The sequence below is a fragment of the Lontra canadensis genome, unplaced genomic scaffold (genome assembly GCF_010015895.1).
Source record: "Lontra canadensis isolate GAN:19392208 unplaced genomic scaffold, GSC_riverotter_1.0 scaffold194, whole genome shotgun sequence".
In the NCBI taxonomy this organism is placed as follows: domain Eukaryota; kingdom Metazoa; phylum Chordata; class Mammalia; order Carnivora; family Mustelidae; genus Lontra; species Lontra canadensis.
Genome location: NW_022631188.1, coordinates 645,175 through 650,450, shown reverse-complemented (window position 1 = coordinate 650,450; position 5,276 = coordinate 645,175). Strand labels below are relative to the sequence as shown.

The 5,276-nt window shown below is 48.9% G+C and overlaps 2 non-coding genes across 2 annotated transcripts; one reads left to right on the top strand and one right to left on the bottom strand.

The window, feature by feature from the left end:
• Positions 1-930: 930 nt before the first annotated feature.
• On the bottom strand, positions 931-1,003 carry TRNAK-UUU. The gene has a single exon. It is a non-coding gene; the product is annotated as a tRNA-Lys (tRNA).
• Positions 1,004-3,646: 2,643 nt separating this feature from the next.
• TRNAR-CCG lies at positions 3,647-3,719 on the top strand. The gene has a single exon. It is a non-coding gene; the product is annotated as a tRNA-Arg (tRNA).
• Positions 3,720-5,276: the final 1,557 nt, after the last annotated feature.

Here is a 5,276-nt window from a genome sequence, read left to right as displayed (position 1 = left end):
AAAAAGTGCTTCCTGTTTAAAAAATAAAACAAGACAAAACTAAAAAAGCCTAAAAAGCACCCAAGACACTAGCAGGGAAAAGGATCAGACTATGGTTCCTGAGGCAGGGGGTGAGGGAATTTGATGAATGTGGTCAAAAGGGAAAAACTACCAGTTCCAGACAGATAAGCACTGGGGATGTAATGTTCAACATGTTGTCTGCAGTTAACTCAGAAAGTTGCTGAGTGTAAATCCTGAGTTCTCATCACAAGGAGAAAAACATTTTTTCTTTTCTTTCTTTCTGTTTCGGATCTGTATGAGATGATGGATGTTAACTCATTGCGATAACCATTTTGTGATATATGTAAGTCAAGTTATTATGCCGGTACGTGTTAAACTTACACAGGGCTGTCTGTCAGTTACATCTCAGTAAAACTGTAGAAGAAAGTAATTTTTTTGTGTGTGGAGGTTTGATTTATGGTGCAGGATGTGTTCTTTTTTTTTTTTTTTAAGATCTTATTTATTTATTTAACAGACAGAGATCACAAGTAGGCAGAGGGAAGCAGGCTCCCCACTTGAGCAGGGAGCCTGATGCGGGGCTCCATCCCATGACCCTGGGATCATGACCTGAGCCTCCCATGACCCTGGGATCATGACCTGAGCCAAAGGAAGAGACTTAACCCACTGAGCCACCCAGGCGCCCCTAAAATTGTTTTTCTGGTTCCAATTTTTTTTCTTGTTTTTAGAGTTCAGAAATTTTGATTGCTCTCCATTTTCTGGCCAACTGATGACTCTTCTCTAAAAACCACATAAAAATACAAATCTCCAGGTTGGCAATCTTCATAGAGATCGTGTCTGTGTAAACAGGTTCCAGTCAAGGTACACACGGACCCATTCACTCCCCGACCCCTGGTGTACTTATTGGAAATTAGGGTAAAATGGGAGAAGGTGCGCCTGAACAGGGACTTGAACCCTGGACCCTCAGATTAAAAGTCTGATGCTCTGCCGACTGAGCTACCCAGGCTCTCACAACACAGTCTTTCCATGGGTATCCAATCTAGGCTTGCTTATTTGGCCAGTCCTGACTAAGCTTCATGTCCTAGTTCTCAAACGATATACCTTGAATTCTACTCACAGTGACGAAGTGCTCTTTGAGAGCCATGTTACAGTCTCTGGCGGGCCCGTCTCTTCTTTCTCTCTTCCTTGTCTCCCCCCGCCCCACCCGCCACCCCATGCAACGTCTCCCAGCTAAAGCCGTCAGGTTTCAGGCCGCACTGCTAGACACAGAGGATCCCACTTCTTGTCGAGCACCTGCCCCTAAGACTCCCAAGTTAGCCCTCAGGCTGCTCCCCGCTTCGGTTCCGTTCTGTTTGTACCCTTCTGCGTTGTCTTGCAGCGTTTGTAGTCGGGGGGAGTGGGGGGAAGCCAGTGAAGGAGGAAGAACCTGAAGATGTAAGACAATGTTCCACAATGGGCCCCTCTCCGTTGGCGGGTGGGACTGCCTCGCCAGCGCTCCCCTGGCCAGCAGACCCAGGGGCTGAGCCATGACAGGGACAGCCATGCAGGGTGGTGCGTGTGGCAGGGTCAGCCTGGTATGCAGGCTCTTCCCTGGGGTGATCTTGCCCTAAAGATTTTAGAAATGGTCGTGCTAGGGGCGCCTGGTGGGCTCAGTTGGTTAAACGTTGGCTCAGGCCACGATCACAGGGTCCTGGGATCCACCCGCATCGGGCTCCCTGCCCAGCAGGAGTCTGCTTCTCCCTCTCGCTCTCCCACTCCCCCTGCTTGCGTGTGTGCACACTCTCTCTCTCAAATAGATAAACAAATCTTTAAAAAAGAGAGAGAGAGAAAGAAAGAAATAGCCGTGCTAAACACAGCCTTGTTCTGCCAACTATTCCTTCTCCAAATACAGACAATGGCAGTAATGAATCAGGGACTTTTTAAACAGCCAAGTGTCCACGGCAGTGCATGGAGGGGAAGAGGGAGTGTCAGCAGGCAGGGCCTGGGGTCAGTCTCCACACCTTCCTTCAAGCTGAAGCTGTCCGCATCGCTCCTTCCCTTTAACGTTCCTTCTCATCCCCCCCCTTACCCCGCCAGATTCACCACCTCTTCCTTCTTCACGTCTGTCTCACTGTTCGCTACTGACATCGCAAGTGACAGGGTTTCCGCGGGCCGCGGCACCAGTGGGCTGGGACTGAGCCGGCTCGGCGAGTCCCTACGTTCAGGAGACAACGGAGGCGCCGCTTCCTCGGACGTCCCGCAGGAGGCGGTCATTGCACACGGGCCGGCACCCCTCTCCGGTTCCAATCCCGGCGTCATTAAAGAGCGAGAAAGAAGAACAGAAAGAAAAGACATCAGAAAAGCTGACCGCAGACCACTTCCTCTCCCTGTCCTCTGTGTTTACGTCAGTGAGACACACAGGACACGGGACGTGTTGCACTTCCCACATTCAAGAATTAAGACAGTTCCTAGGGTCCTAGATGAGGTGGCTGACATAACCCCTTGGGAGATTCTTGCACTAAAGGTGTGAACGTGAGATTTGATCCATGGTTTGGCAAGTCGTCTAAGGAAATTGGGGGGGGGGACTCTCTTTCAAAACTCCATGACACGAGTCTCTTCTGACTATGGACACCCTCTGCCACCCATTGCCTCAAGGAAAATATCTCAGACGGAGGCAGCAAGAACAGGAGTTCCGTGCTTTCCAATCTTCCTTGGCTTCCTCACAAAATACTTTGTTCAAAACATTTAAAATTTTAAAGAAATGTTCCCTGGAGCACGTCCGATAAAAATCTCAGAGAAAGAAGCCAGGGATGGCTCTGGAGGGAATGGTGTCATCTGTGTAAGGAAAGGTTTATGCGGTTTTCAAAAGCTATTTAGTAGCTGTGTAGTATCAGTTTTTAAATCTCGGTGCCAGTCTTTGCCGTCGTGCCACAGCCGTCTCCGGAAGGAAAAAATGTCGCTGCTTGTGCCCAGTCCACCAACCTTACTCCGCGGCGCAGGCCTGCCCGTGAATCTTTTCCTCTCTCAGACCGAACAAAAAAATACCAGTTTAAAAAAATTTGGTGGCATTTTGAGGTTTTAGTCTGTTATTCCTCCAGCACAAAATCCACCACAACTGAGGACAATCTCAGCACGTGAGCGAGTCTGAGGGTCCGCCGGACTCGTGCACACGCGGCCCTGGGTTGTCGGGGGATGGATCCCAGGGCCGCAGGCAGCAGAGCACCTTTAGGCAAACTGCTTGGGGCGTTAAGGAGCGGGTGAGGCAGCCGCTCCCCCAAGCCACTGTCGCCCTCCCCTCCTCCCCAGCTGGGCCTAGTTTGGGAGTCACCACACTGCACCTCAGACGTGGGGACAGAGTGCTCTATTCTTCCTGGGAGGCGGCGGACCCACTGCCCCGCCCCACGTGGGGGTGATTCTTCTCATTGCCTGGTGGAGAGTCAAGTTGTTACAGCCTCCAGCGTGAAGGAATTATAGTAAAATACTTCCAGGATCTCACCGTGCACTAGTTCTAAGTGATTGTTAGGGACTCCAGATGGAGTTCTATTCTACACCCCCTCCTTTTTTTTAAATGCTGATAATTAAATCCTCCTCCAGCTGCAAAGTTAAAACTTTGAAAGCAGAAACCTATTTCATCTCAGCTTCCAGGTTTGGAAAAATGGCTTCACCAAGTGGCCGCGTGGCCTAATGGATAAGGCGTCTGATTCCGGATCAGAAGATTGAGGGTTCGAGTCCCTTCGTGGTCGCTCCTTTCTTGCCAAACAAGAAACACAAACTTTCATTTGACATTTACCTGTGGACTCTGGAGTAGTCTTTGGAAGCCTGAAATGAGTCGAAAGCCTGGGTGCTGCTGAGCTACTAATAACTTAAATTTTGTCCTTGGCCTCTAGACTGGAAAAGCAGTGACGAGTGGTTGTCAGCAGTGTGTCAAGCCTGGATTTCTGGCTACAAGACCCGCTAAAGATCGTGACCAAGAAGAGGAGGGGAAGGGTAGAAAAGCCAACTACAGTCGTTTCTCTGGAAAGCAGGGTTCTAAGGGCTTCTGTTTAAAAGTTAGAAATAGGAGTTTGGGGGGTGCTGGGTGGCTCAGTGGGTTAAGCTTCTGCCTTCCGCTCAGATCATGATCTCAGGGTGCTGGGATTGAGCCCCACATCGGGCTCTCTGCTCAGCGGGGAGCCTGCTTCCTCCTCTCTCTGCCTGCCTCTCTGCCTACTTGTGATCTCTGTCTGTCAAATAAATAAATAAAAATCTTAAAAAAGAAATAGGAGCTTGGAGGGGGTGGGGAATACTGAGCCCAGAACAGACACAAAATCTGAAACCCCCCCGCCCATAGTGTCAGTTGCTTATCAGACTGAACTATCCCGGCTCAGGGATCCAGCTTCTCCTGAGAATGTACTAAAAGCTAGAAGTCCGTTATTCTCTAATCTTTCCTCTGTTTGGCTTCACTGTGAGCACAGGGCATTGGCATTTTCCGTCCCATGATTTATGGAAAAGCCTCCGAAGGATGACTGAATGTTGACCAAAACATCCGATCATCTTACCCAAACTTGGTTCTGAAGCAGGGATCAAGTCAGCCCCAGGCTGTCCCATCTGAACTATTCCAGGCCACTTGGATGGATTAATATTTCAACTGCTTCTTCAATTGTTCATAAGGTTTTTAACTTTCACTTTTGGAAGATTTCATGTTCCTTAAGCATCACCATTTTCTACCATCCACCCACCCACTTACACTCACCAGTAAAGATTTGGGATCCAGTTTTCGGGGGTGCTCAATGGATGGTGTGGGGTGGAAGCCAGAAGAAAAGTTCTGTTGAAACGATTCTGCTTCTCTGTTTCCTATTTCCCAACTCAGAATGAAAAGACTCAACAAAGACGTCTGTCAGGTTCTTTATTTTTCCTCCTCTTCCATTTTTTTTTCCTGTTCTGCTCTTTGATGATACTGAAAAATAGAACTCAAGGTGAACTTTTAACTATTGTGGTTAGCATGTTTCTTGAAGAAAATTTAGGGTAAACTGGGTTCTCCTGCACTTTTTCTTTCCTGCCCCATCTTGTCTTCCTTTTGCCAAAGCAGCCATCCTGCGTGGCACCGAAGACCGTGGGGTAGGACGGGGCAGCAGCAAGACAATGCACTGGATCATTGCATTTCTTGTCATGTAGGCAGGGAAGGCAAGAAAGAATGACTGAAAAGTACAGGAGCGGTTTGGTTACACAGGAAAGAACACACGCAGAGACACAGGGGCTTGTACTCAAGACCTTGCACGTCAGTCCCGAAGGACAGAAAATCAGCTTGTGCTACACATTCT